Source organism: Battus philenor, unplaced genomic scaffold, assembly GCF_028537555.1.
Source record: "Battus philenor isolate CCGP_79_NKW_IND1 unplaced genomic scaffold, ilBatPhil1.0.hap1 SCAF_13, whole genome shotgun sequence".
Lineage (NCBI taxonomy): Eukaryota > Metazoa > Arthropoda > Insecta > Lepidoptera > Papilionidae > Battus > Battus philenor.
The window spans coordinates 11,542,735-11,564,346 of record NW_027181675.1 but is presented as its reverse complement, the minus strand read 5'-3'; the positions used below and the strand labels follow the sequence as shown (position 1 = coordinate 11,564,346).

The 21,612-nt window shown below is 31.7% G+C and overlaps 1 protein-coding gene across 1 annotated transcript in view; it reads left to right on the top strand.

Moving 5' to 3' along the window:
* LOC137933276 (irregular chiasm C-roughest protein-like) overlaps positions 1–21,612 on the top strand; it is a 140,966-nt gene that overhangs the window by 81,957 nt on the left and 37,397 nt on the right. The window lies entirely within an intron of this gene.

The following is a 21,612-nucleotide window of genomic DNA, read 5'->3' as shown; positions in this document are numbered from 1 at the left end:
TAATACTATCGTATTTACTTCCTAATACTAAATATAAAGATCCTGAAACAAATTTTCTTCCCATTGTTACAAAACAGTTGCATTTCCTTTCATCGTATACGCAAGTGGCAATAACATACACCGAACGCAATAACACATTACGGTATTTTTACAACACAGAAGTGTTCATATTCTCCAAGTATGTTTCGAGCACGTATACATTACTGAAAAATTCTTTTATGAAAAAAATAAACGTCGCTTTTGTTAAACGACAATGACAACAAAATATTCTTAAATGTCTTTGTTAATAGAATTAATATTCGATAAAAAAAATCGATGCTGTGTCGAGTCTAATGAAAATAAATAAAGCCCTAATTTCATTCATATAAGATAATGGATAACTGCCATTTGTTTAAAAAACTCATAATTCATCACTATCATCATCACTTTAGCCGTTAAACTTCCACAGCTCGACAAAAGTCTTTTTCACACAGTTTTCCAATAGGACTGGTTGTTGGTGGTCAGCATCGAATGTCTTTCGATGACGTTAACTTTTTAATATCATTGAACCTGTATCCGAACATAACACAGGAGAAATCAAGGTATCTTTGAGTTTCAGTGAGTTTATTCTGCCTAAACCAGACTACCAATTATAATAATTAACAAATCTAAACGTATTTCGGAACTACTATGACCTATGTACGTCGTAACTAAGAACACAAGTGCATGAAAGTCGATAAGGTAACAAATATAAACCAAAAAGATCCCTTTGAAAATTGATTTTATTTCATGAGTAAAATTAGCGCAAATCTAAACTAATCTGTACTTAGGAAGATCTAGGAAGATAATTCTCGATTATTATAGATAGAAACGTTGCAGGAGTTTCCTCAGCTATTTCTTCTCCCAATGCTAATGTTTAAGCTATCGCTTCAGTGGTAGTGATGTTAACTTAGCTATAACAACCAATCCTCTCGAAATTCGGCTCTCTTGCAGACCATTACGCGAATTTAATGACAGCCCAGGTCTATGTTCCCTATCTGGGCTCTTCGCGCATGGTCACTAAAAATCTGAAAGTAAGAGCATCCGTCCAAACGATCTAAGATCTCAGCGGCCTCCTAACCCGGCAATGTTGAATGCGATGCGACTTGAGCTGTGGCTCAAAAAGGAGTCCTTGGGGTAACTTCTCAGTAAAAACTAAATATTAAATAAAATCTACAACATCCAAGAGTCATTTTAGAATTAAATCTAAAGTTTTAAAAATATGAAAGTCTTCGCAGAACTCCATTCGTGCATCTATCAATTTGAAATATAAAACATCTATTTGTTAAGTCATTTTCACCAGTCACAAAACTACAGCCAAAACAAAAAAAAAACGCTTATATTGCTGTTTGCCAGCAGAAATTGTTTGCGATAATCCTCAATAAGATGATGGTTCGATAGAAACATCGAAAAACAGTAAAACAGTTTTTATATATAACTTTATAAAGCCGTATGTTTATAAAGATGCATCGATTGTATTATCATAGTCAGAACATAAAAAATATGTAATAAACCCGCGAATAGGGTTTTAAATCATACACAGCTATTAACACCATAACTTTTAAATGAACCTACATTTAACATCACGTAACTCAGGTGTTTTTATAATTTATAACATTACGCGTATTAATTATTTGTGGTTATATAACTTGATTTATAATATTCTTGTTAATGGAGCGCAATTTCAATTACTTATTTTAACAATGTAGGGTTCTGTGTTATCGTTATATATTTTTTTAATTTGTTTTAAAAGAGAATTTGTCTGTTACTTGCATCAATTTATATATATTTTTGCTGCGCTGTTGTAATAATATTGTATATTATTAAATAAAAAATATTGATTTAAAAAACATCTTTCGTAAATAATATTTCATTTTTATTTTCATTGATGTAAGATATTTCAATAAAATTGACTCATACCTTTTGCAAACAATTGTAGTAAATGCATTTATAATTTTTATTATTATTTCCCAACGTACGACTACTGAACAATTGTTGCACCCTTAAAATGTTTTTAAGCCAATAATGTATTTTCTTGCTTTTCAAAATCACAGACAACTTTTTGCATACTATCTATATATGATTCAGACAGGATTTAAACCCAATAGTAAACAGTGGTGAATCGTGAAACAAATAACAAAACAACGTAAAACCAAACGACACCGCAATAGGCCATTAGTCACAGCTCTCCGATAAACAACTTAAGACGTCCATTACCTGTTGACTCAATCGCTATCTACGCCCCTTATCAATGACTGAGAGATAAGCATGAAAGGGATAAAACGAAATTCTAAACGAATACTAAAATCTAATCTTAGATTTTTTTTAACCTAAAAGTTTAAATGTTTGTTCATAGCTTTGGAATTTTAACTTTTTGAGTAAACTTATAAGCTGATTAAGTTTAAATATTTATGATTAATCCGTAAACATTATTGAAATTGAAAATACTCATAAAAAGTTATAACAAAATTTTTAATCAAAAATAAAAATATTGAGTCATTTAAATAGCCAAAAATTAGCAATTGAGGAAAAATATAGTCGCCTCGTTATCGCCAAGCGCCAAAAGCATTTCGGATACAGCGCATGTTGTAACTTGCACACAGACTCTAACGACATGCAAAGCCAGTACGACGAACTTCGATGTGCCGCACCTATACAGTTTTAATTAATTCCGAGATTAATTCTAAGAAACTCGACGGCAATATCACAGTATCGCATGAAAGTTGTAGGTATAAGCACATTCCCTTGCCGGAACTATTCGTAACTTGACTCTGCGTAATGATTGAGATAGATAAGTACATATTTAAGCTCGCCTACCGAACTGACGGTTCGCGAAGCCTTGCGTTAACAACGGACGCTCAGGAATGTATTAAGATACATACATACACTTATTTATGTACATTAGTACGCTGATGTATCCGACGTCACGTGTCTATCATATTCAATATCAATCTAAGAATGTACTACGAGTAACGGATATTTTTGCTTTTGTCTTTTATATGTATGTATATGTGTGTGTGTGTGCGTTTGTGTATATATATATATATATATATATATATACATATATATGTGTGTGTGTGTGTATAAATAATACTCAATGATATTACATACTACACGATAATTTAATCATTTATTTTAAATTGGCACGCCTATAACTTAAGTATAAGTTTATATTAGTTTCATTAAACATTGTACAAATATAAATATGTTTGCCAACTGCAAGTGGATACAGCCCTTGTGATTGAGCTAGCTTTTATGTAATTTTTTTTAAAAAAAAATCAAAATTTGAAATTTGTTTATTCAAGTAGGCATTTACATGTGAATTTGAATAGTCGATTATTTTAACACTATACATAGTAAGCTACCGCCGACTCGAAAGTTCTAATCTGTTGAAAAGAGCCAGACAGAAACTCAGCAGCAGTTGTTTTTAATGAATTTTAACAATTTTTAATGTGTATATATTAATATCACTCATGTAAATGAGTCAACGAACTAGGTTCCACACATTTCGAACAAGTTAATATTATACTTTCAATTTTAAATTTCTAACTAAGAAATGAGAGGTTTAAGATATTTCGTAAACTTTATTATATATGCGACACCTGTACACCCATGAAGGATTTCGTAACCTTTTGAAGACGTATTTAGGCGTTACGACTGAACGACATGTAATTAATAAAACAGAAAAAGCCTGAAGCGACTTTCTAAATATTTATAAAATAAGACACTAAAAATGTATGGTCACTTAATAATAAACCTAATTTTATACTTTCTAACTAAGAACACTTTTTGGAAATATCAGTAAATAATTTACGGAGCGCTTAAGTATTTTATCCTTGGACATATTTCTAGAATCTCCAAAAATGTCCAGATCGGATATCGGCACTAAAAATATTGTGAATGTTGCACATTCTGAAAATCGGGTGGTATAATTAGAGGTTGGTTTAGTGTCGTGGGATATTATAAACTTTTGCTATTGGACATATGGGTAATAATAGAACACTTACATTGATTTTCTCAATACGTGGTAAGAAACAAACTACACTAGAAAGTGATAGCTCTTATAAGGTTGTTAATCCTAAAATAAAATTAAATAAATAAGAAATATTTTTTGCAGGTTAATTTGTTTGTATTGTAAGCTTTTAATCGTGTAACTTTTTTAATTCACGGTGTCACTACAGGGTTACGTTATTTAAAATCCTGGGTATCGTTTATGTATTGTTTCCATGGTTCTATATAGCTGACAAATAACACATAAAAATTAACATAAATAGATACAAGACGCGTATTACGAATTTCATGATTATTATGTTATGTCTAAACTTATTAATATTATGTCTGCACGTATGTAAAGGTATATCATCAATAGGACCTCAATTGGTGGACATAGATTTAAAATAAGACCAATAGGACGCGGGCTGCATCTAGCTTCTTCCAAAGACCATATCTTGTTTGTCTATTCGCCTTTTGGTGAGCGTCTTACGCTGCGTTTCGATCCATGGTCAAGTGAACAGGGGGCTCCAACGGAAATTTGATCTGTAATACTGAGCTTGTCAATGAGGGCCAAAGTGGGAGAACAAATTTCAGTATTGGAAGTTTAATTAAATTTATGATTAAGATACATTGGTTACATTAAGTTATATATACGATCAGTAAGTTACATTTACAGATTAAAAAAAAAAAAATTCAATCCAAAACTAAATTACGTGTAAAGATAATTGAAGAATCGTAAAACAAACAAAACTACAGAAAATATATAGGTTATTACGTAGCATGATTTCTGTAGCTAACTAGCGAGGATTCCCGTGATATGTTCCATTAAGAATAAATCACGTATGCAAACAATATTACCCGACACAAATGTACACTGTTCACATAAATTTCTGTTTCGCACGAATTGAGCTTCGCTGTGTTTCTTCTATATAACGTTATCGCAACCTACATTTCTTCTAGTCTAAAATTTAATGATAATAGTGTATTATTTTCAAATATAATGAAGGAATACAACAATAAAATCATTAGGAATTGATATAATTAAAAAGAGTTTTTGTTTATATGAAGGACATACCATTACCGCTACCATTGGCAGGCGGGTTGGCCATCGTTGAGTGGTACTATAGTACGCAGGCGCAACTGCCTATCATCTAGAAACTTGTTTTGTGAGCAGTATCAGTCAAAATTTTGTGTCAAAACCTGTGATCGCAAGTCTAAGTCCTCTGCCGCTGAGCTGCCACTACTCAACACTTCTCAGAATAGAGCGTGTTTGAAACCTACCGAACTATAAGTTGAAGGATGTTATTATGAGCTAGTATGGTGACTTTTTAGCATCCTTTTATAAATCTGTAAATTAATGAACGGATAAAAAATAGAGTAGTGATCCGTCTGTCATTGTTATCGTTTTTGTAACCCAATTTATTGTTTATTGTCTGAGGAGGTCACGGAATTCATCAGATTAGAGAATTTGAATCGAGATTAAATCGTGAATGTTTAAAGTTATTGCAATCTCGTGATTAATCTGTTAAATTCGGTCTATTTATAGGTTGGTTAGCCTTTCAAAATGCATCTACTTTAAGAAATTGCGTAAATTCACAGATAAAAGATGAAAGCGGGTGTCGATCATCGCGGCGACTAAAATTAATAATACTTCATAGCTAGTACATAACTATATGTAAACAAGATTCTTTTTTCAAGCTTGATATTATAGGAGTACTAAACTTTTCATTCTATCAAATTATAAAACACAAGATGTTGATAATATTTATATATTGTTCAAACCATGGCTTAAACAGAAACACGTATGGTGTTTCTGTTTAAGCCATGGTTCTCTTACATGTTTAAATTCAGTGATCAATATTTGCTTCTCTAAAGAAGTTAAGGACACTTTTATATGTGATGATGGTCCGATTCATACCCGGCTCAGAATTACAAGTTTTTAAATAAAAGTGGTTTGACTTAAGTCGGCCACACGATTTTATATTTTACTGTTGTTGACCAATAATTTTTATAAATTATGAATCATATATTGTCTTTGAATTATGAAAATAAATTAAATAGTAAAAAAACTTTAGATAAGTTAACAATAAAACTAATCGAAATTCGTGAAAACAGAAATGTACACGCGACAGACTACAATTCGCAATCTGTCATGGCGTCTGATTAGTCGGCGAAATATTAAAACAGTTACCGATCTGAATTCTCAGCTATACAACGGTGCTACATAATTTTGTCACATAATATACTTTGTTGATTTTCATATAAGTTTATGGAACCTAGCAATTCAGATAGTTTATAATATTTTGACATTAGCATCTTGTTCACTACGTTTTACTTATGTCGGTAGTAATAGAGTTCTACTGAAAACTTCTTTCGACATTAAAATGGCTATTTTTATGTGTAGATTTTAATTATAATTGTCTAAATTAGTGACAGTTAACGACTAACTGTCTCTAACTTAACAAAGGCTACTATCGTGTGATGTAACCGCGCTGTCTTTCCCACGTCTTGTCGGTATTCACTATGCAAGGCCACTCCGGAGCTATTAGATTTTGTAACAACTTTACTAAAAGCGAATGCGTTTTAACTAATTTTGTTTAAAAGGTTCATATAATGCGCTTAAGTGAGCTTCATTTTTTATACAAATTCTTGATAAATTAGCTTTGCATAATGAATCTTGATAAATCAGCTTTGCGTAATGAGCATGCCATAACGTATACTACTGAATATAAGCCCTCCCTATATATTTCCCCTATATACTGTAAAACCGTTTGGAAGCGGCCTGCATAGAGCTTTTTCACGAAAACCTTAACAGTGTCGTCTGTCCAACTAGTGGAGTGGATATTCTTTGTTGCGATTGCCGGTTCATGGTCTTCACTCCAGAATCTTAAGGTCCAAGAAACCATCTGTTCTAAGCACTATCTCATCTCAATATATCTACAATAATGTTGTACTTGTCCGCAAAAACACGAAATTTTTTAAAAAGTAGTGATAGATACGGTGTTAGTACAAGAAATAAAATTAAGCTGTTTTGAAAAGTTAAAAAAAATTATTTATTTATGGCACACAGTATTCGTTTGTACAAAAAATTTCAGATATTCCACAAATTTAAAACCATTATCAAAAAAAAAATATTGAAAAAGTTTATTATTCTTTTTAAGAATACTGTACTGATGTTAATGCGTGGAATTAAATGTTGTTGATGGCCACACAGGAAGCTAATTATTGTGAAGCACTATTTATAAAACTATATTTATAAAGAGCAACTATTGAATTTTTCGCAGGTTCTTCTGAGCAGAACTGCCTTTTGTGTCGGTGGTAGCTTTCTACAGGGTCAACAATTCCGACTTTTTAAATTATTCGACGATTCAAAAGTGCTTGTAGTAACCTATTCCAATAAAGAATATTTTGATTTTTATTTTTAACTTGACTGTATGCTCACTGCCATTTCAACTTGCAAATACACTGGACTACTACTATGTTTTAAGCTTATTGTGAATGTGACAAAAAAATGGAACACCCGTCTTCGTTTATTAAAAGAGCCAACACTCTTTTAACATAAGCGCGATTTTAGATCTCTCGTAACTTTACGATGAAGAACGCCATTGTAGGAGAAGCCATTTTTATTTTTGTTCTAACTGTGCTCTTCTGGTATTATTCTTCTTATGGATGCTAGAATACGTAACCATTTGTCTTCCAGCATCCGTAAGAAGAATGATACTAGAAGACCACAATTAGATGGTATAAAGGGGCCATAATATATATATATATATATATATATATACATATATATATATATATATATATATACATATATATATATGTATATATACATGAAGATACTAGCTCTAATAGAGGTAATTAAAAGAACGTTCACGATGATTTAAAGCAAATCGTTACAAATTCAACGTGCGAAGATAATTCTTCTTCGCATCACTCGCTGCGAACCGCTTTTCTAGCTGCAACTTTTCTCATTACTACAACGCTTAAAATTTGTGATGTATGTGAAAAGTTTATTTTTTTACGTGACCAAACTTCGACGCGTGAAGCCGTATTGAAAAATAAAGCGTGTTCACAAATCGATTTACTTTCACGAGCGCCTAAAAAAGTTCGATTTGATGGAAATTGGAAGGCTTTTGTAGATATCTCTCAATGACATTGTTTTTGATAGATCTATTGTTGTATCGGCTACCAGTTATTTACGATTAAATTAATAACGAGTGAATTTCAGTTTGCTATATTTTAAGGTCGTACATATTTGTAAAGTAATATGCAATTTAGATTTTCACCATAACTATAACTCCATTACATAGTTTACTTTAGTTTATGGGATTTTTTTAAGTATTTTATCTAAGTGACTTGAGATTAGACGTTTAGGTTTGATTTAGTTTTATGTTCTCCGAAAGAGATTACAATTAACATTAAAGGTACGGTACAGAGCAATGTTTGTCTTAAACAAACACACAAAATGTCTTACGTAAAAAATTATAAAGTCAGTAAATAAAAGACCTTAATAATTTTTCATAATATTATTAAAGACAAAAATATAAAAAATTCGTTGACGAAAATATTAATTAAAATAGTACACCTAAAAACACTACTACATAACATTTACTCTTACAGTTGTTATAAAGAGTTGTTTAAATTTTATTGATCATCATCGTTTCAGTCATAAGACGCCCACTGCTGTACATAGACCTCCTCCATTTCCAATATGACCAGGAAAGGGGCCCGCACAATAAGAAGATCTCTTCACCTTGTTGATGAATGGCTTACCTTGCGCTTACCGGTATGTGGTCTCCGCTCTGGCAGCTTATAGAAGCCATCTATTCTACGAACCATAAGGCTTATCCAATACCATCTTATTTAATCTATTTGTTCTAAGAGTTCAAATAAATCAACGAAAGTTTTTAGAACTTTTCTTGCACTTGAACTTATTTGATTACCAGACAGAAAAGATCAATTCGTTTCATCAATAATGGTTATTAAATTAAAACATATATTCTTACCTTAGAGAAGGTAAATTTTAGGCTATAGTACGTCGACCTACTCGCTGGACTAATACAGTTACAAAAGTGTGACATATACCCGTGTAATACTCCATAAGTTTCCGATAACCGAAAATCGTGAAGAAAATTGGTAGCGGAAATTGATATGATTCGATATGACCCTATGTCATTAAAAAATGACCAAGAAGAAAAATAAGTTTTAATATAAAAACAATAAAACATAATATAAATACTAGTCGTTTTAATAATAAAAACAAAGCATTTAATAATAAATAACTCATAAAGGTTTTCTTGCATCTCATACATTATATATAGTATTATTATTTTAATATGTTATATAAAGTGATTGATTATGGGTGTAAGTTTTAAAAGGGGAAATCTATAGCTCATTTTTCAGCAACTTTTGTTAACTTTCAAAATTAATCAAAAAAAATTGATCCATTACTTGGTAATTTATTATTAATACTTTAATAATGAAAATTATTAACTACACTTAGTTATATAAAACGAAAAAGTTTTGTTACGTGAAAAAAACGCATAATAGAAATTCTTACTGAAACTATCCAATATATCTTATCATTACCTATTAAAAAGGATATCTATTTAACTACAGAACTATATTAAAATTATTGCCTTATGACATCGAAGCAATATTGAAATGATTACTTTTGCATCTGTCAACTTTCTTTGAACGAATTCAATCCGCTTAAAACTGCGGTGAGATGATGCACTTTGCAAATTAATACTTTTTCAAATCTGTCGTCTAGTTTACCGCTGGCTACGTTTAGATTTACGAGGATAAATAGAAAGATTTTTTTATCGGTATTATTGATGATTTAAGGGATTATTAGTTCTAGTTTTTTAACGCGATCATATAGCATATAGCCCGTTAAATTGACAAGCTGAAGCAGTGAACATGCCACATTGATCGCAAAACATTTATCCGGTGCAAGTACACCAGATAAATCTGGAGGGAAGATCATAGATAGACAAGCGCATCACAGGAAGTGCACTCATAAGGTGTACAGACGACCTTGTTAAGTTCGTCGGAGTAGTAGACCGTTACCACCCGGCCTTGTTGAAAATTTATGAGGGGAGTTTATGTCCAGTAGCAGACGTTCCACTCCTGAAAGTTAGAAGATGATAAAAGATTCGGAGAGTGATGACTTGCTGTGGATCATTTTTTTTTATTTTACTGGGTAGAGCACTCGACTTAGATTCACATTAAAAATTTATTTACCAAATTTGTTGTTAAGCGCTATACTCAAGAACGGCTTAACCAATTTATTTCATATTTTCTATAAGACACCAAGAAGGTTCTTATGAGAAAAAAACATCAATATTTCTTCAAAAATAGTAAAGAAAAACACTTTCCTTGATCACAGAACGCAATAAAACATTTGACTCAACTATAAAAATTTGTTGGAAAGTGAAGCAAACATTATCGTGTACAATCATTAAATTAAAAAGGATGGAAGGATATAATGATGCTATTACTGAAGTCTTGCAGTGTATGAAATAGAAAACCTATTTTCTTAGGCATCTTTACTTTTTATTTAAAAAATTAATTTACAATTAAAGTGATCATTCTATAACTTTTATTTTTTAATTTCCTATTGTACAGGGCAATAACTCTTAACAATACGAACTATGTCAGGTTAGTTAGTAGTAAAAGAAACGTGTGACAAAATCAGATGTACTGCCTTGTCTTCAACCCTTTAAAACGTAGTCACCTATTAATCACTAAAGAATGCAGTACATCACGGACCACACAAGGTTCAAAGGCAACACACGCCGCGTCGCTTGTGTTCGTGACTGTACTTTTTAGTATTCCAGCACCGTGTCGGAGAGTGGGCGCGTTGTTATGCCTCGATACATCGATACCGCGTCCGTTACCATAGCACTTTATACCTATATGTGTATTATGTTACTCGTACTTTGAATTGTATGTGCGTACATTCAATTAAAATACATTGTCAGCTCGTAAATATATTTACTGGTACAAAATAATAAAATTAATAAATTTTTTGAAATTTCTTAATACGTGTTCGATATTTATATATTTTAAACATCACAGCGCTAAAGTTATTTTCTTAGGTAACGTTATGTAATGGATTTGACCCTTAAATAGAACCTTTGTGGGCACCCGTCAACTATGACAATTTCCAAAAGAACCCTTACAAGTTAATTTGTTAACCTTGTGGGTAGGCGTTCTACTGTTCACTGACCTACATACTGCCACTTCATCTTCACGTACTAAGTCGTGTGCAGTTGTGTGTAGAGCAGTTGTGGTCATGAAGCCGTATAATCCTTCTCACCGTCCTCCCATCTTCCTTCCTTATGTACTTTGCGTTACGAATACAGAAGTGATTCTTTGAGAACAATCACTCTTTACTATATACTCGACATTTGCACAAGGAATCCATGGAATGTTGAGAAATTACGTCTCAATTCCAAAATCATTTTTTTATAAAGAAACAAGTAAACCATCAGACTGACTGAAGGTCTTTTCAACTTGCTTAAAAATTTTATATTACCAAACGCTTTTTGTTCACAGTATCAAAAGGTACAATTACATCTTAAACGTTAATGATAAGAAGATACCAGGAAATGTATTAAAAAAACTAACCTTTGTTTCAATTTATAGTTAATTACACAAATAAAATAGTATTTAAAGACCGATAACATAAGGGTTAAACGTAGTTTCTTCGACTTGTTTGTTTAATTATTAGTCCAAGCCATGTAGTTCACCGTCAGCTGCCGGATTTAAATCACCTACATTTAACAAATAGAACTTTTAATTTTTAAAACAATATTTAAAAAAACAAAATCACAGCATTGCACTCTCATTCAAATACTTATTTGAGTAACGTTGGTTAGCGAATTATTATTAAATGATTATAAGCTATTTTAATATTAAACAAATCAATAATCTGACAGGGCTATTGCGAACTAAATACACAGACCACTCAAAAAGTTTTGTGAAGTTTTTTATATCGAACTATACCAAGTTATAATTATTTTGAAAATTTCATTATTTAAAAGTAGAAAATATGTTTGTTCCAAATTTAAATTTCGTCTTGACCGCGTGACTGAATTTCTAGAACAACAAAACTTTTAGGCTATACGCCCTGATTTGATAACGTGACTTCTAATTCCTAAAAATTTAGAAGGTCGTTGAGAATAGAAAATATGCTTTGAACGAATGTTCAAATTGTTTTTTTCACAAATATTTTCGATGTCCTGTGTTCGACATCTTTGATATAATCGTGAAATCATTTAAATATCATTCAGTTTTATTTAAAACACTTAACAGGCATTTCATTTACGAAACTTGATCGTATTTCAGAAAAATTTTGTAGGTTGTAATTGAATTTATATCGTTTCATCATTAATATCTTTCATAAACCGTACGGTATGTTTGCATACATAATTTATAGCTGAATGCAGTGCTTTTTATTAAATATTACCGAATAGTCATTTTAACATTATTCCAGACCACAGCCATTCGTAGCCTGAAAAACAATTGAAAATTGATAAAAAGAGAGCGAAGGAGATCTTAAACCTGCTTTTAAAGCCATCTGTAAAATTTTGAGCTATATTGCTCATATGAAAAAAAAATTGCAAGTCAGATATCGAAGATATATATATGATTAATGTAGTACATCAAGCGAAATTCAACAATCCTAAGCAGAAAAATAATCAACCAGAGAGAGATTCTAACATCATATCTTAGTATTTATTACATTGATGAATACAATATCTTATTTTCGTTACTAAAAGTACTTCTATTACGATAATTTGATTTTATTTCTTCTTCCTTCTATTAATAATTCATTTTGTTCAGTATATTAGTAAATACTCATCGTTGCTTCGGCAAAGAGATGACAAATCTGTTAGATATTAATGAAAATCTGTTCTAAAATATTAAATTTCGGTTCTTCAATAAAAATATTCAGTCAGATTTTAATAAGACCTTTGTTTTGAATCTTTGTGTAGACATGATAAAAATGTACAGAATGTTTGGTGGTATATAGTATAGTAGAGTAGAGTGAATGTATAAATTGATCGCCGTCGTTTCAGCCCCTAGAAAACTATTGCAAGGTAAATACCTCCTCCAAAGATATCTATAGGGGGGATATATCATAATCCTCACGCCTAGCACGAGGATTGATGATCGCAGTGAAGTATTATGGTACGCAGAGGATGCTACTGCCCATTCTCTTGACACTTAGTACAGTACGGTACATAGTACATATTCATAATTATAGTTAAAATCATTCATCATCAAAAATATGGTATTTTTCTATAACGTGTTATAATATTTTATGCCATGTTCTCTTAAGCCTATATCAACTGTCTTCCAAGTATTAAATTGTTTGGAATATATTAACATAAAATTTTTATAATTTCATTAATATGGGTAAGAAGAAATTTATTCATTTATTTTAAATAGGCATGCCAATAGTATTGCACATTTAAAGTTTACAATTGTTTTTTTTAACAATGTACAAAATTAAACATGTTTGCCCATTGTGGGCGTATGTAGCCCTGGTCATATTTATGCTAGCTTATAAAAAGTGAATGATTTATTAAAACTGTTGTAGGTCATTTATATTGTATAATTTTATCGTTGTATCTGATGCGGTGTTTTATAATTAAATAAATAATTAAGTAGGCAATAGCGTTGTGTATCAACGGTTTCGTTAGGCTTTTTTGTGGTTCGATTTTTGCGGTCTGCCAAAACGGTCGATGTTCACATTGAAATTACCATGTTTAAATTGTCGAAATCAAGTCTCATTGTGTCTAGTTAATGAAGTGTGCTTACCATATGCAAACGATTACTCTCAACGTGCTTCTTCTTTTCATAAAAATAAAGGTAATACGTCCCATAATTTTTGGATACAGCACTCTATATGATAACTGAATAATAAAAAAGGCAGAATTTTTGATAAATTCAATTAGTGTTTGTTTTTCATTTAATATATTCATAAGAGTCAAAATAATAGGTTACGTACTTTCAACCTGTGAAAACTGTTAGTTAAACCAAAAAACTAATGCATATTGCTGGTATGTAGTGTATAACCATATTAAAAAATATATAAAATAAAATATTTGCAAGTCAGCCTTGTATATATTCGAAAACGTGCTTGCATATGCATAATAGATTAGCATGCAAGCCTTCACTTATACCTTCATACTCAATCTCCTAGAGTGACTCATGTCACGCGTTATTAAATAATATTTCTTTTAATTTTTATTACATTATACTGGCAATATTTGCTTATTATATTTTGTTTATTATTTTATAACTCCGTATGTCTGAGTTATAAATAAATTGCCAGTTTTTTTAATTATTCTCTAATGTATGTATAATAGTGAAGTTAGATATAATGGTACACGTATATGACAGCACTCCTAATAATACTTAAGATGCCGGTTAGTTAATTATGATCGGCGTTTGGTTTTCGCTAATTTTATGGTAAAATAATAATTATTATTATTCACAAGAATTATTTGTTTCGATTTCCCAAGAGCTGACATAGGTAAAATATATTTAAATATTGAAATAATTCGACAATCAATTGGAGTTAAAAAAATAATCGTTCAAAGAGCCGCACGTAGCTCGCAAGCCGCAGCTTAACCACTATTTTCATATAATATTTCATATTTTTTTGCAATATGTATAGCCAACATAATTTATTCACATTTTATTTATTAATTTTTTACTCCGTATTTCTGAGTTATTAATAACTTGACGGTTTTTTTTTAAATTATCCTCTTATGTATTATTTTTTATTAATTAATATATTAGCAAGTTCAAATGTCACTAGGAAGATCAACGCGCAATATACACCACGGACTTGCAAGTGTAGTGTAGATCGTCCGCCCACAACATGAACTGACAAGCATGTTAAGGTCATTGTAAGACACACGATTTATACTGCTTTTATGTATGGATTATGTAGTGGGACCCATGTTCAGCAGTGGAGTTTTTATGACTGAAATGAGGAATATGATATCTAAATATTTGATCTCAATTTCTTCCTTTCATAACAAAAAAATTCAGATGAATAGTATAAATGAAATTAAAATGTTGGCGATTGACTGGGCTACATAGAAAGTCTTATTATTTTTTTTGTTTTATTTAATATATATATATACTTTTTACATTGACAGTTAGTATCTCTTTGCAGTTTTGTATGTTCGTGTGTTCCATCAGTTTAATGTTACGTATTCGTTTACTGTTACTAAGTTTTGTAAAATTATAATTAAATTACCACCATCATTTTTAATTATTTAATCCGTTTATACAATCCACACGCTCGCCAATATTTTTGACTTATTAAAAATAACTGTAGTACATATTCCAAATTATTAATAACGTAATATTAGTCGGTTAAATCAATAAATATATAATAATGTATCAATAAAGACCGGGAATGTAATTGTTTCACAAAAAAAATTACATTCTCAAGAAAATGTAACTTCTTGTTTCGTACATTGGTAAGGTCATAATTTCTTAACACATGAACAAAGACCATATTATTGCTATGTGCTCTATTTATTTATTGCTTATTAACACTTTTTTGTACACCTTAGACAATAAATAGAGGGAAAAAAATAAACAATTCACACGGTATAAGAGGCGGTCTTATCGCTCGAGGCAATCTCTACCAGACAACATTTGGATGGAGATGAGAGACATGAAGACATGAGAGCAGTTTACGGTGTACATACATATAAATACATACAATTCTCTGCAAACCTACAAATCTATTATATTTACGTGGGAAAGATACTATATAAATACAAATAATTAACATATGCTACCTGATATCGAGGCGAAGAAAGTGCTCTTTTACGTTTCTTTACTCTCTTTCTAAAAGGCATCAATTGCAACACCTAATCAATCTTCACAAAATATTTCACTTTCCCTTAAATTCTCCAACTTTAAAATGTTCGCTTAAAATCAATATTCAACACACATATATAATACACACAATAATCAACTATACTATATTAAAAACTGAGATCTGTCTTTAGGTATTGGTAATAATAATACATCTTTTTTAAATTCTGTAGACTTTATTCTACAGATGATACATAAATCGTAAAAAAACAAATTAATCTAGAATTTGTTTCTATCATCAACATTTCAGCCGTATGACGTTCACTGCAGGACATAGGCCATCCGTATGGATGAGATCGTTTGGAAGCAACCTTTGCATCTGTCCTTATGGGTGGGTGCTTCTCTGGGCTTGCCGGTTTGAGCTCACTTATTCTGTTCCCTTATTGAATATAATAATATACGAAGTAACATTAAGTTAGAGACTCGTTCTTGAGAGATTCGCGTTTTACAGTTATATCAATTGATTCTAAAAAAAAATGTAACAAACATTATGTAATATTTAAAACTCTTATATAAATCTTTGTTTACGGTAAACATAATTCAATTTCTTAGAATCTTCTACGGTAACAACCTTTTGTACCACCTTCATAACACCAGCCAGCTGATTAAGTTAATTAAGATTCTCTATACTTAACGCGAAGTGGTGCTTGGCCTTTGTTCTCTAGACATTTAGTGCCTGTATAAAACGATATTAGTTCATGATAACGTCGTATAAGTACATCACTAAGTAAACTGTAAATTTTCTCAAAACAAAATTTAAATCTGTTTATCTTGTTGAGTTTTCCGACGGCATAATATATTTTGTATTTACGTGATCATTATAGAAATGATTATTGAGTAATTCATATGATTCTTTACGCAGGTTTTCAATATTTACATTTCATATGTGTTATATTCTAAATGCGTCAAATCTATATTTGATTCTCACTAACTTATATGTCCACATATTCATTAAGTTGTTAACTAAATTTCACTAGAGGCTTCAATTAAAGCCTTTATATAAGAATGTATGTTTAGGTCTTAATAAAATCTACATTTTACTAGTATGATGAGTCTATACACTCATTCTTGTGATCACACAATCTCCGGCAATATGAACTGTATTGATATATGTATTTTTGAACCACTTTCGAGCAACTCTTCTTGTTTTCAGCCGGTATACGCCCACTACAAGTCATACGCTTCCATCGACTCCCCTTGAACTTGACTATGTCATCGGCCTACATGGTGGAAGGCTTATCCACGCCGCGTCTGCAGGCGCGTGATCGCCACTGGGAACGTTTCGGCCCCAACGGCTGTAAGAGATTCCCCGCCAACTGCCACTGCAGACGCAGCAATTTTTCTTATGGGGATCTCCTATAGCTCTCTTCATTGCTCTGGGTGATTATAAGCCTTCTAATGTCGTCTATCGTAAGCAACCACGTTTTGGATCCGTATATCACCACTGGCAACATATTTACATAGGTCAAAGATCTACGTCTTCAGACACTGTGGCATTTCCGACGAGATGTTTAAAGTTTCCCGAACTTATCCGAGTTGGGGTTGGCAAGTGAACAAGTTGGACTTACCTATCTGAACGGTTTATCCTGAGTATATATAATCGTCTGCAACTTCGAGTGTAGCACCTCCAACAATTACTTCAGTAGGCTGGACATGGATATTAGATATCCACTTCATTTTGTCTATATTCATTTTAATGCATACTTGTATTGAGGCACTTAAGAAAGGTAAGCAAGCATAAACATTAATTTGAGAAAGTAATTTTTGGGAAAAATCATTTTGAAAAAATCTGGTGCTTATTAAAAAAGTAGTTATATCTATAGCAATCTTGTACATATATAAACATTATATTTATAAGGGGATATTAAAGCATACATCATAAAATAATCGCTCAGTACTAACTGACGTCGGGATCCCTACCCTAAATAATGGACCCCTTGTGACCGCTAATATCGTTATAATATCAAGCCAAAAGTCAGCGAGTAAAAACCCATAACATTTTACGAGAATCAAGTGATAATTTCGACACATAACCTCCATACCCATCACTTGACCCGCTTTATCATAAGTATTTATCTTTATGTGTTTTAATAACGTCTTAATATTGGGTTAGACTGGTAAGCGGAATTTTCTTAGAGAACATACGATCTGATATTTTGAAACTCAATATCATTAGTACAATCACATCGAAAATCATATCTAGGCTAAAACTGTCCCAGAGGATACGAACTATTTACCCATTATAAGCCTACGTCTGACAGAGATATATGACAAATTTTATTAATTAGTACTTCTTAAATAAATTAAGCAGTGATAGCTTAGCGGTAAGGACTGTCACTTGTGATCGTAGGCCGTAGGTTCTATTCCTGTGATACAGTCCTGTATAAATTCACACTCTGCATTAATTATACAAAAGTACCACTGATCTTAAACAAATTTCCAGAGAATAGGCAGGAGCATCCTCTGTGTACCATAATACTACACTGCGATCGCCACTCCATCCTCTAAGCGGGGTTACTTTGGTATATACCCCCTAAGATATCTTTGGGGGAGTCCTGTGCCTTGTAGTGGGCGTTTATGAAGTAAAAAGACGATTTAAAGGTCAACAAATAATAATACAAATTTAAATATTTGCAATGTTATCAAAAAAACTAACGATCACCATGTATAGTAATATGTTGTAAATTTAATATACTTAAAGATAGTCGACAAGTGCCATTCTTTAGTCTATTAATTTCGATAATAATAGCAATTTTCAAAATTAAATAATTATTTATTTTGGTACTATCAATAACATTATTAACAAAAATAAACAATGTTTTTTTTTAACGAAGAATCTGCAAATGCCATTTGGTAAACAGTTAAAATTCGGTGCAAGAAATAAAATATAAATGTTCAGCTTCCAAAACCAAAACCTGTCACCACAATATTCATATTAAAAGTAAAATCTATACATAAAGATATGTACAAAAAAGAATTTTTATAACACATTTTAAAATTCAACCGTTATGTAGCAAGACTATAATGTAATGTCTTTACTAACAGTTTTAAAAAAAAACATCGTTCTAAACTTGAACATTAAATGCGCATGTTCTTACAGTTATCACCTTCGACACCGGCATAATATAATCGTCTTATGAACAACGGGGGAGTTACTTTTTATTCGTCGAAGCTCCTTTCGTCGGCTTATGAATAAAAGGTCTCTATTCTGTTCCCGGCCATTAACGATGTTAATATGTGATAGTGAGGCTCAAGATCGATCGAATACAACGCCCCTTTGTTTGTGTGAATAGCTCCGGTCTTTTCAAAACGTATGCGATGTGAATCGGCCAACTAAATGGATTATGGAGTATTGGAGATGATTATGTTCTTGAAGCGTTCAATATTTTTGTGTTGGAACGCTCTCGAAAGGAATCGAGACGAAATAGATTAAAAAAGAAATTCGCTCCAGGTGTATATTGCCGAGGATTTCAAAGGTGTATTTATGTCTCTCGTGAAGTTTGTTCCATTGGAATGTCTTTCAATCTTTTCTTACTTTTGAAAAGAATAAGCACACGTGTGAAAAGAAACTAAGTTACACTAAGTGGTGTCGTTTTTTATGAAAGAAATATCGTATGTTTACATGTTGTTTATAGGGTAATGAAGTAGGATATGAACGTTTTAACTTAAACAAAAGGGGGGCGTACTTCAAACTCAATTTTCATGACTCATAATCATGACTTCCGCCATCAAAGGACGTTCACTAATATAGATGAGCCTTCCAAAGATATCCATCATCAGATGTCTTTGGACAACCTTAACAAGATCATTTGTTCACCTTGTAGATTTACGTCTTACCAACTATGGTCTGCACTTCAGAATCTTGGAGCCCTAGCGAACGAGTACTTATATCAATTCATTTATTTACACTTTTTTGTACAACATAGAAAATAATTAGAAAAAAAAGTAAAAAGAGAAATAATTCATGTAGAGGCGGTCTTATCGCTTGAGGCGATCTCTACCAGATAATCTTTGGATGGAGATGTGAAACATAAAGAAGAGGGCAGTTTAGTGTGTATGTACATTAAAATTACATATATTACTACACACACACATACATGTATACAAACATAGTTAAATAAATAAATATAGATAACAGTACATAGACATCATTTAGGTACAAAACTATGATAACACTAAGATATTTAAGGACGCCGCAGTAATACTTGAGCAATAAACATCTAGAACCATCTAGAAGGCATCTAGTAAACTGAGGTTGGATATTTTGTAAGACACCTTGAAATCAAAAGAGAAGCTCAACAGTCAGAAATGCATTCGTTTTACAAATTTTATAAAATTTATATCCTTTCAACTCCTCCGATGTTTTCTAGGTTTGAAAGAATTTATGAATCATAAATTTTCAAATGATGTAAATTTACTAAATCAGTGCCAAAATATTCTCATAACGATGTACCAGGAGAAAAATAAAAAGATTCCTCTTCTTCACGTTTACACATTATAATAAATCATATAACTTTCAAACATTTAGTAATAATAGAAGTTACTGTTGTTACCTGAGAAACAAATATTAACGCAAAATTTTTTACACAATTTTGAAATAACGCGGATCACCAATAAGAATATTACACTTTTTCGTAATTATATGTTTATAAGCAATAAGCGAATACTGCAAGGCAAAGGCGAATATACCACGAACTACGAAGCATAGCTTAGGACTACTAAGGGGCAGACATCCTTGTTAAGGTAGTCTGAAAATCGTGACTCTTAAGAGTCTGAAGATCGTCCTACCGATCATATTGGAAAATTATCACCTTGTCCTAGGCTATACTAGAGCACTGATTTCAGTAAAGAACCCTGTGGGTAACGGACACATAGCCGTATACATGCATAACAAAAATAAAACTGTGTTTCATAAAAAATTATTAAGTTCTGGATCAGAGACCACGCATCAGTTAGCGCAACGTAGGATGTTCCCCCACAATGTGGATATATCTCGGTAAGAAGGCCATAAGACGCTGGATGCAAGCCACCTACAACCAGTTCTGTAGAAAATCAATCGGAGAATTCTATGTCCAATAGAGAATTTCCTGCAATGGATGATGATAAAACAATATCATTTATTATAATTCGGTCTGTAGATCCCTATCCTAAAGTTATCTAAAACACCGTGCAGTATATTCTATTGCATCGCGTAAGTTTTCTACGAATTACTGCAGCAGAAATAAAGGCTTGCAGTAAACGTACTCGCCATTAAGTTGTATCTCTTCAACATTACGCTAGTACATAATAACGCCTGGTCTTTTGAACGTTTGCTGTTTTATCTGAGAACGTTCTTCCTTTCCTTTAAAGCCTACAAAGATTTACTGGAAGCTCGCAACGGGGAACTCCCATTAACAGAAATTCTTTTACAGCATTCGTTGTGCTTGAATTAAAAAAAAAAGTGTTTAACTTTCTATTTATCGTTAATGCTAGTTTTATGTGCCTTTTCAGGGCAATGTGTATGGAATCGTATATTTAAAGTAGAAAGTGAGCAGTACTAGATCAACAGTAGAGGACTAAGATTTGCGATCGTATGTCGCCAGTTTGCTTCGCGTAACACAATCTTATATAATTCACACTTTGTGCATTCATAATATAGGATTGTCACTGCTTCTATTTATTTCATTGATTTATATAAAA